The 5,799-nt window shown below is 44.6% G+C and overlaps 1 long non-coding RNA gene across 1 annotated transcript; it reads left to right on the plus strand.

Moving 5' to 3' along the window:
• The first annotated feature begins 614 nt into the window (after positions 1-614).
• LOC142775971 (uncharacterized) lies at positions 615-5,093 on the plus strand. Its single transcript, XR_012887197.1, has 2 exons — positions 615-3,181; positions 4,987-5,093. It is a non-coding gene; the product is annotated as an uncharacterized LOC142775971 (long non-coding RNA).
• The last annotated feature ends 706 nt before the right edge of the window (positions 5,094-5,799 follow it).

A 5,799-nucleotide genomic window follows, 5' to 3' on the forward strand; every position in this document is an offset into this window, starting at 1 on the left:
TAAACAAAAAGAAAATGACCAACGTTATCCTGCAAGAAGAAACTTACAGCGTTTACCGAGAACCAGGACAAATTACGGAAAGCAAACACTGCATTACCAATCAACGCGAATAGTAAATGAATTCCAAAATGGCTTGCAGTTTGACGTCAGCCTAGGGACATTTAAAAAACAAGTTAAAGAAATTTTGATCAAAAAAGAAATAACTTATCATCACTAATCTATATTGTGTAAAAAGAGTAGGTAGAATGTTAATGTTAAGAAAGTAAGTAGTTCATTATGGTATACGATGCATCCATTTTATGTTCCTGCATCTGTATTATGCTAAGTGTATTATATGTTGCTTGTTTTTTTTTTATTCCTGTATTTCTTTTGTTAGCGCTCATGTGGTACATGACATGTTAGTTTTTGTTGCTTGTTTGTATCTGCAAAAAAAAAAAAAAAAAAAGTGCATCTGTGACGAACTACAGGTGCAGAGGCCTTTGTCAGGCGTATGAAACGCCTTTTGCTTCTGTATCCTTTTTCTTGCCTTTCAAGAAATAAAATAAATTACTACTACTACTACTACTACTAAGTGACAATATACTTACCTTCGGTGCTGCGAGTTTGGGCTTCAGCCACAGGAATTATTTGATGCCGTTTGTGCTTATCTTTACGAAACAAAACGAATGAGACTTGAGCTGCCTAATTGTGGCTCATTAATGCAACAATAGCTTAACATAAAATAAATAAAAAACAAAAAAGGGTCGTTTTATTTTTCACTGTGATTATTATTAGTATGAATTACTTTCAAGCACATCTAGGGTTAGTCAAGACAATTATTATTCTGTCTGGTCTGAACGGGAGAATAACACTTATGGGACTCTTTTCTCTTTACGTACATAACTTTCTTCATAAATATTCAATATTGATAACGCCTAGCTCAAGTAATCAGTTCTTGGCCGATCCCCCTGAGTGGGTATGAGCCAAAATTAAGGCATTATTATCATCATCGGTGGTAGAGCGCATTGGGTAGCGACGCAGAGGACCCGGGTTCGACTTCCATTGTAACCTCGGTATTTTCCATTTAGTGAGTTTCTTTTCTTCTTATTCGGAGGCGCCACGGGCACTCGAGAATTAGGTGCGCCGGATGTATAGTACACCTATAATACCCGAGTGCCCGTGGCTCCGCGAAGGGGGCAATACCGAACCTGTAACGACCATACGTACCGACGATCCCCTAGCCGAGTCAAGATCGCCGCATTGCAACCTAGACGACCCACGTGAATTCGTCGCCAGGGCCCGGGAGGCGATTGCGCCAGAGGATTCTTAGAATGATGGCACCCTGACATGTTCAGTGCTCACGAGCTCGGGAACACTGTTTCGGGACATTAAATGTTTATTCCATTCATTCGCGCGGTGGTGCTTACGGACACCGGCGGCGACAACTACGGTGCCAGAATCGGCCCCTATCTGTTGTTTTCTCGTAACAGCCCTCTCTGTAAAATAAACGTGGAGCTTCCCACTAGGGACCGACAGACATGACGATATCGTGGTGCCGACACCCATAAGACAGCAAAGTTATGTTTAATTATTTAATTTGCAAGACTCTGTCTCCCTCTCATATATATATATGCCAACACGCGCAATTATACGACGCGAACAAATGTATGTTGCTGAACGTTGTTCGGAGTGCCATCAGAATATTTTTTGTGCTCTGATCAATTGATGGATTGATATGTGGGGCTTAACATCCCAAAACCACCATATAATTATGAGAGACGCCGTAGTGGATGGCTCCGGAAATTTTGACCACCTGGGGTTCCTTAACGTGCACCCAAATCTGAGCGCATGGGCGTACGACATTTCCGCCTCCATCGGAAATGCAGCCGCCGCAGCCAAAATTCGATCCCGCGGACTGTGGAGCAGCCGAGTAGCTTAGCCACTAAACCACCACGGCGGGGTGTTCTGATCAATTGTTTCATTAGACCATTTTAACTAACTTCTGAAGGAACGATGATCGGCCAAAAATTTCAATGAGAAAGTTATAGATTGGTTTGCAAAACGTCACGGTTTCAAACTTTATATCTGTTAATTATTAGTGTTTTTCTGCTACCTACAAATGCCCGCGAAACACAAAAGATACCACGTGGCAAACCCACTGGTGCGCCTACGCGCGCCGTGATTATGGTGCTTCCTAACGTTCCACGTACAACCAGCACGCTCCCTTCGCACTGGTTGATGACTGTGGTTAACAGTCATAGCGGTTATCGCTTTTGTGGCCGATAGCGAAACGTGTTCATCGCAAAGCCACCGCTATCGTTTCGGCCCTGTGGAGACTGCACAATCGGGCAAAAGAGTCACAGCTTTGCTGCAAAGGTGAAGCAATGAACGCGATAGCAACAAATTTGAAGGGCACGCGCAGAATGACAAGCAAATCGAAACGTGCCCCACGTTTATCACGAGCATAAATAACGCACGAAACATACTGACAGGTACAGATGAACGCTAATAAGCGTCTCAGATGTTGCTTCGCTGTGTCTGAAAAACACGCTCTTTTCGCAAACGGAGACTGAGCAGCGATCGCAGTGACCTTAGTGTGCCCGATAACTACAACACAATCGTTCCGGTGAAAGGCTTGGCCAACCAAGACGTACCATCCTCCCCACCGCGAGATAAGGGCGCGCGAGCGAGTGCCCAAACCCCATCTCTCCTCGATGCAAAGTACACGTTGGAGATGAGAGAAGGCGCCGCCACGTCGTGACGATGTGTCGACGCTAGAGAGCCTTTATGTGCGCGCATCGCCATGTTTTGGGGTGGTGTCAGCCTTTGACCCTGCACTTGCCTCCGCCCGCTAAAACACAACGCTGCCAATCCCGGTTTCCATGGCAACAAGCGCCATGTTGGTTCTCGCGGCCAGGCGTTCCTTTCCCGCCGCGCTGCACCAGCTGCATGTTGGCGCGAGTGTGCAAGTTGCGGTATGTGTGCTGCGTTTGACTAGACCGTAGACCTAGCTTCCACTACGACACCACCCTGGCGCTAAAACCACCTACAAGAACTTTGGAGTGTAAATGCCAGTGTGCTCTGTGCTGCAAAGCAAAATCATCTGGAGACTGTTCCGCTTCCCGACAGCCGACGGAAACGCTGGATTGCACATGTGAAGCGAGATTGCTTGGAGCCGACTACTTCTTGCCGTGTTTGTGAGGTGAGTAGACGTTGTATTGCGAGTGGATTGAGTATACCGCCGCATATTTCTTGAAATTGTTTACTTATTCATGCGACTAAAAGCAGTTTGAGTAAAGTAAACACAACTTGCACAGTACGAAAATGGATAAAGCTTCGGTCGGCTACACCGGGTTATGCGAGCGAAAACTGGTTAGCTTGAGTATGCTTGTTTATCCTCGAAGTCCAAGCGCACTTCACCAATCGAATGATATGCCTAGTCGAACGTGAGGTGCTGCATGCATTCACTCTCTGCGTTTCATCGGTTTCCGAAGCTGTCACCGCACTCGTCGCGGGAAACGCCAGGCCCGTAAACCACTAACAGACGCTTGCGTTCGCGTCTTCCTTTGCTGGCAGATGTTCACGTTCCTGCACTTTCATCTCGGTCATTTGGAGGGCATTTGGAGATGTAGACAGACAAGCCGACGAACGCGTTCACTGTAGACTCTTGTAGTCTTGCACAGTTGCAACACAACTAAATGTTTTGTGCGGCTTGCCATGGAGTATTCGTTCTTTCTTTCAAATACACGCGGAACTACAGCGAAACTCGCTGAACAATGGCAAAAAGTATCTCGCTTTAATAATATAGAATGCGATAGATTTACTGTTCGTGTCCGTCGTCCTGTCTGTCTGTCGATCCTCTACGGTACAGTATATACAGGGTGTCTCACGTAACTTTAGCCAGAGTTTAAAAATATGCCGGAACACGTAATTACGACGCGACCAAATGCATGTTGCTCACAGTTGCCTGGAGTTAGACTACTTTTGTGTTCTCAATCATTGTTTAATGAGATCTGTTTAATTAACTCACTTTCGAAGGGAATGAAGACAGATCACAAATTTCAATGAGAAAGTAGTAGATCAGTTTGCAAAACGTCCAAATAGATAGTTTTGAACTTTATATCTGTTAAGTATTAGCGTTTTTCAACTAATTACGAATGCCCGGGAAATATAAAAAAATACCACGTGACAAACCCACTCACGCGTCAGTACGCACGATGATTCTAGTGATCCCTAACATTACGCGTACGAACGACACGCTTCCTTCGCACTGGTTCGTCACAGCGATAAGCAGTCACAGCGGTTATCGTTTTTGTGGCCGATAGCAAAACGTGTTCATCGTAAAGCCACCACCATCGTCGCGGTCCTGCCGAGACAGCACAATGAGGAAAATGCTATGGTTGTTCGTACGCGGAACGTTAGGGAGCACTAGAATCATCGTACGTACTGACACGCGAGCGGGTTTGTCCCGTTGTATTTTTTGATATTTTGCGGGCATTCGTAATTAGCAAAAAACATTATTACTTAACAGATATAAAGTTCAAAACTATCTATTTTGACGTTTTGCAAACTGATCTACGTATCACTTTCTCATGGAAAATTATATCCATCTTTGTTCCTTCGATAGTTAGTTAATTAAACAGGTGCAATTAAACAATATTTAAGAACACGAAAAAATGTCTGACTAACTCCTGGCAACGGTGAGCAACATGCATTTATTCGCGTCGTAATTACGTGTCCCGGCACACTTTAAAGCTCTGGCTAAAGTTACGTGGAACACCCTGTATACACTAAGCAAGTTGGTTGTTGGCACGTAACTCAAATATGCCCTATGGAAGATTGGTGCGGCGTCGTTATTTTCGTCGTCTTTTTGTTTCAGAACCAGCCACAAAGATGATTTATTATCGTGAACTCAGTTTTTATTTAGTGCTTGTACAGATATTGTGTATGGACTCCATATTGTGACCGGCACCATGTATGACTTTTCGCCTTATTGCTTTATTGTAGGCTCACAGCGAGGACACAAGCTTTCAGCGAAGGAGGCAGGACGGTTCGAAGACGTTCAGTCTAGATTCTGTTTGGATGCTGTTTGCAATAAAATCTGACCTGTAAAATCTTGGTTTCTCCCTTGTTGTTCCCCTTTGCTTTTCTGCTAGGCTTGTGTTCGGAGGGGGAGGATTGGTGCAATATGATTGAGTGCCCTGCTATTTTCTGGCAATGCTTACAGCTTGTAAGGTTTTTAAGCTGTCATTAGTACAGATTCGTTTGCAGGAACTAAACTTGCTGCAGGAAATTATAATACGGACAAAAGCAATATTTAGGGTATGAGAAACAAGCTAGCGAAGTTATGCGGGTTACAGAAAACTTCGCGAGCTACCCGGTTGTTTGATCTGCCTTCCCTGTCGTTATGGGCACCGTCATATAATACAGCACCGTCTTGAGCCTTGCACTAGAACGTCTTTGAGATGTCTGCAGTGATAAGGTGAATTTGTTTCAGGAATTCCGCGCAGACATTGAAGTACGTCCACGGTGGCATCGAGGTTCTCTACTTCGCATATAAGCCCCTTAAATATCCTCACTCCGCCAATGCTGTGGGTCTACCAGGTGGGAGGAACGAACTGCTTTAACGATATTTTATACAAACTCGAGTCAGGAACAAGTTTTGTCTCTTCTACAAAACGGCGGCTAACTTCAGAAAACAACCCTTCAGCTTTCAGAACTTGCAATATAAAAAACACGTTCTTCTCGTTGAAACTCACGCTACCTTCAATGTAAAGGAGCGACCGCTAAAGACCAACATGGCGGCTCGTAAAGTATGGT

Source organism: Rhipicephalus microplus, chromosome X (assembly GCF_043290135.1).
Source record: "Rhipicephalus microplus isolate Deutch F79 chromosome X, USDA_Rmic, whole genome shotgun sequence".
Taxonomy (NCBI): Eukaryota; Metazoa; Arthropoda; class Arachnida; order Ixodida; family Ixodidae; genus Rhipicephalus; species Rhipicephalus microplus.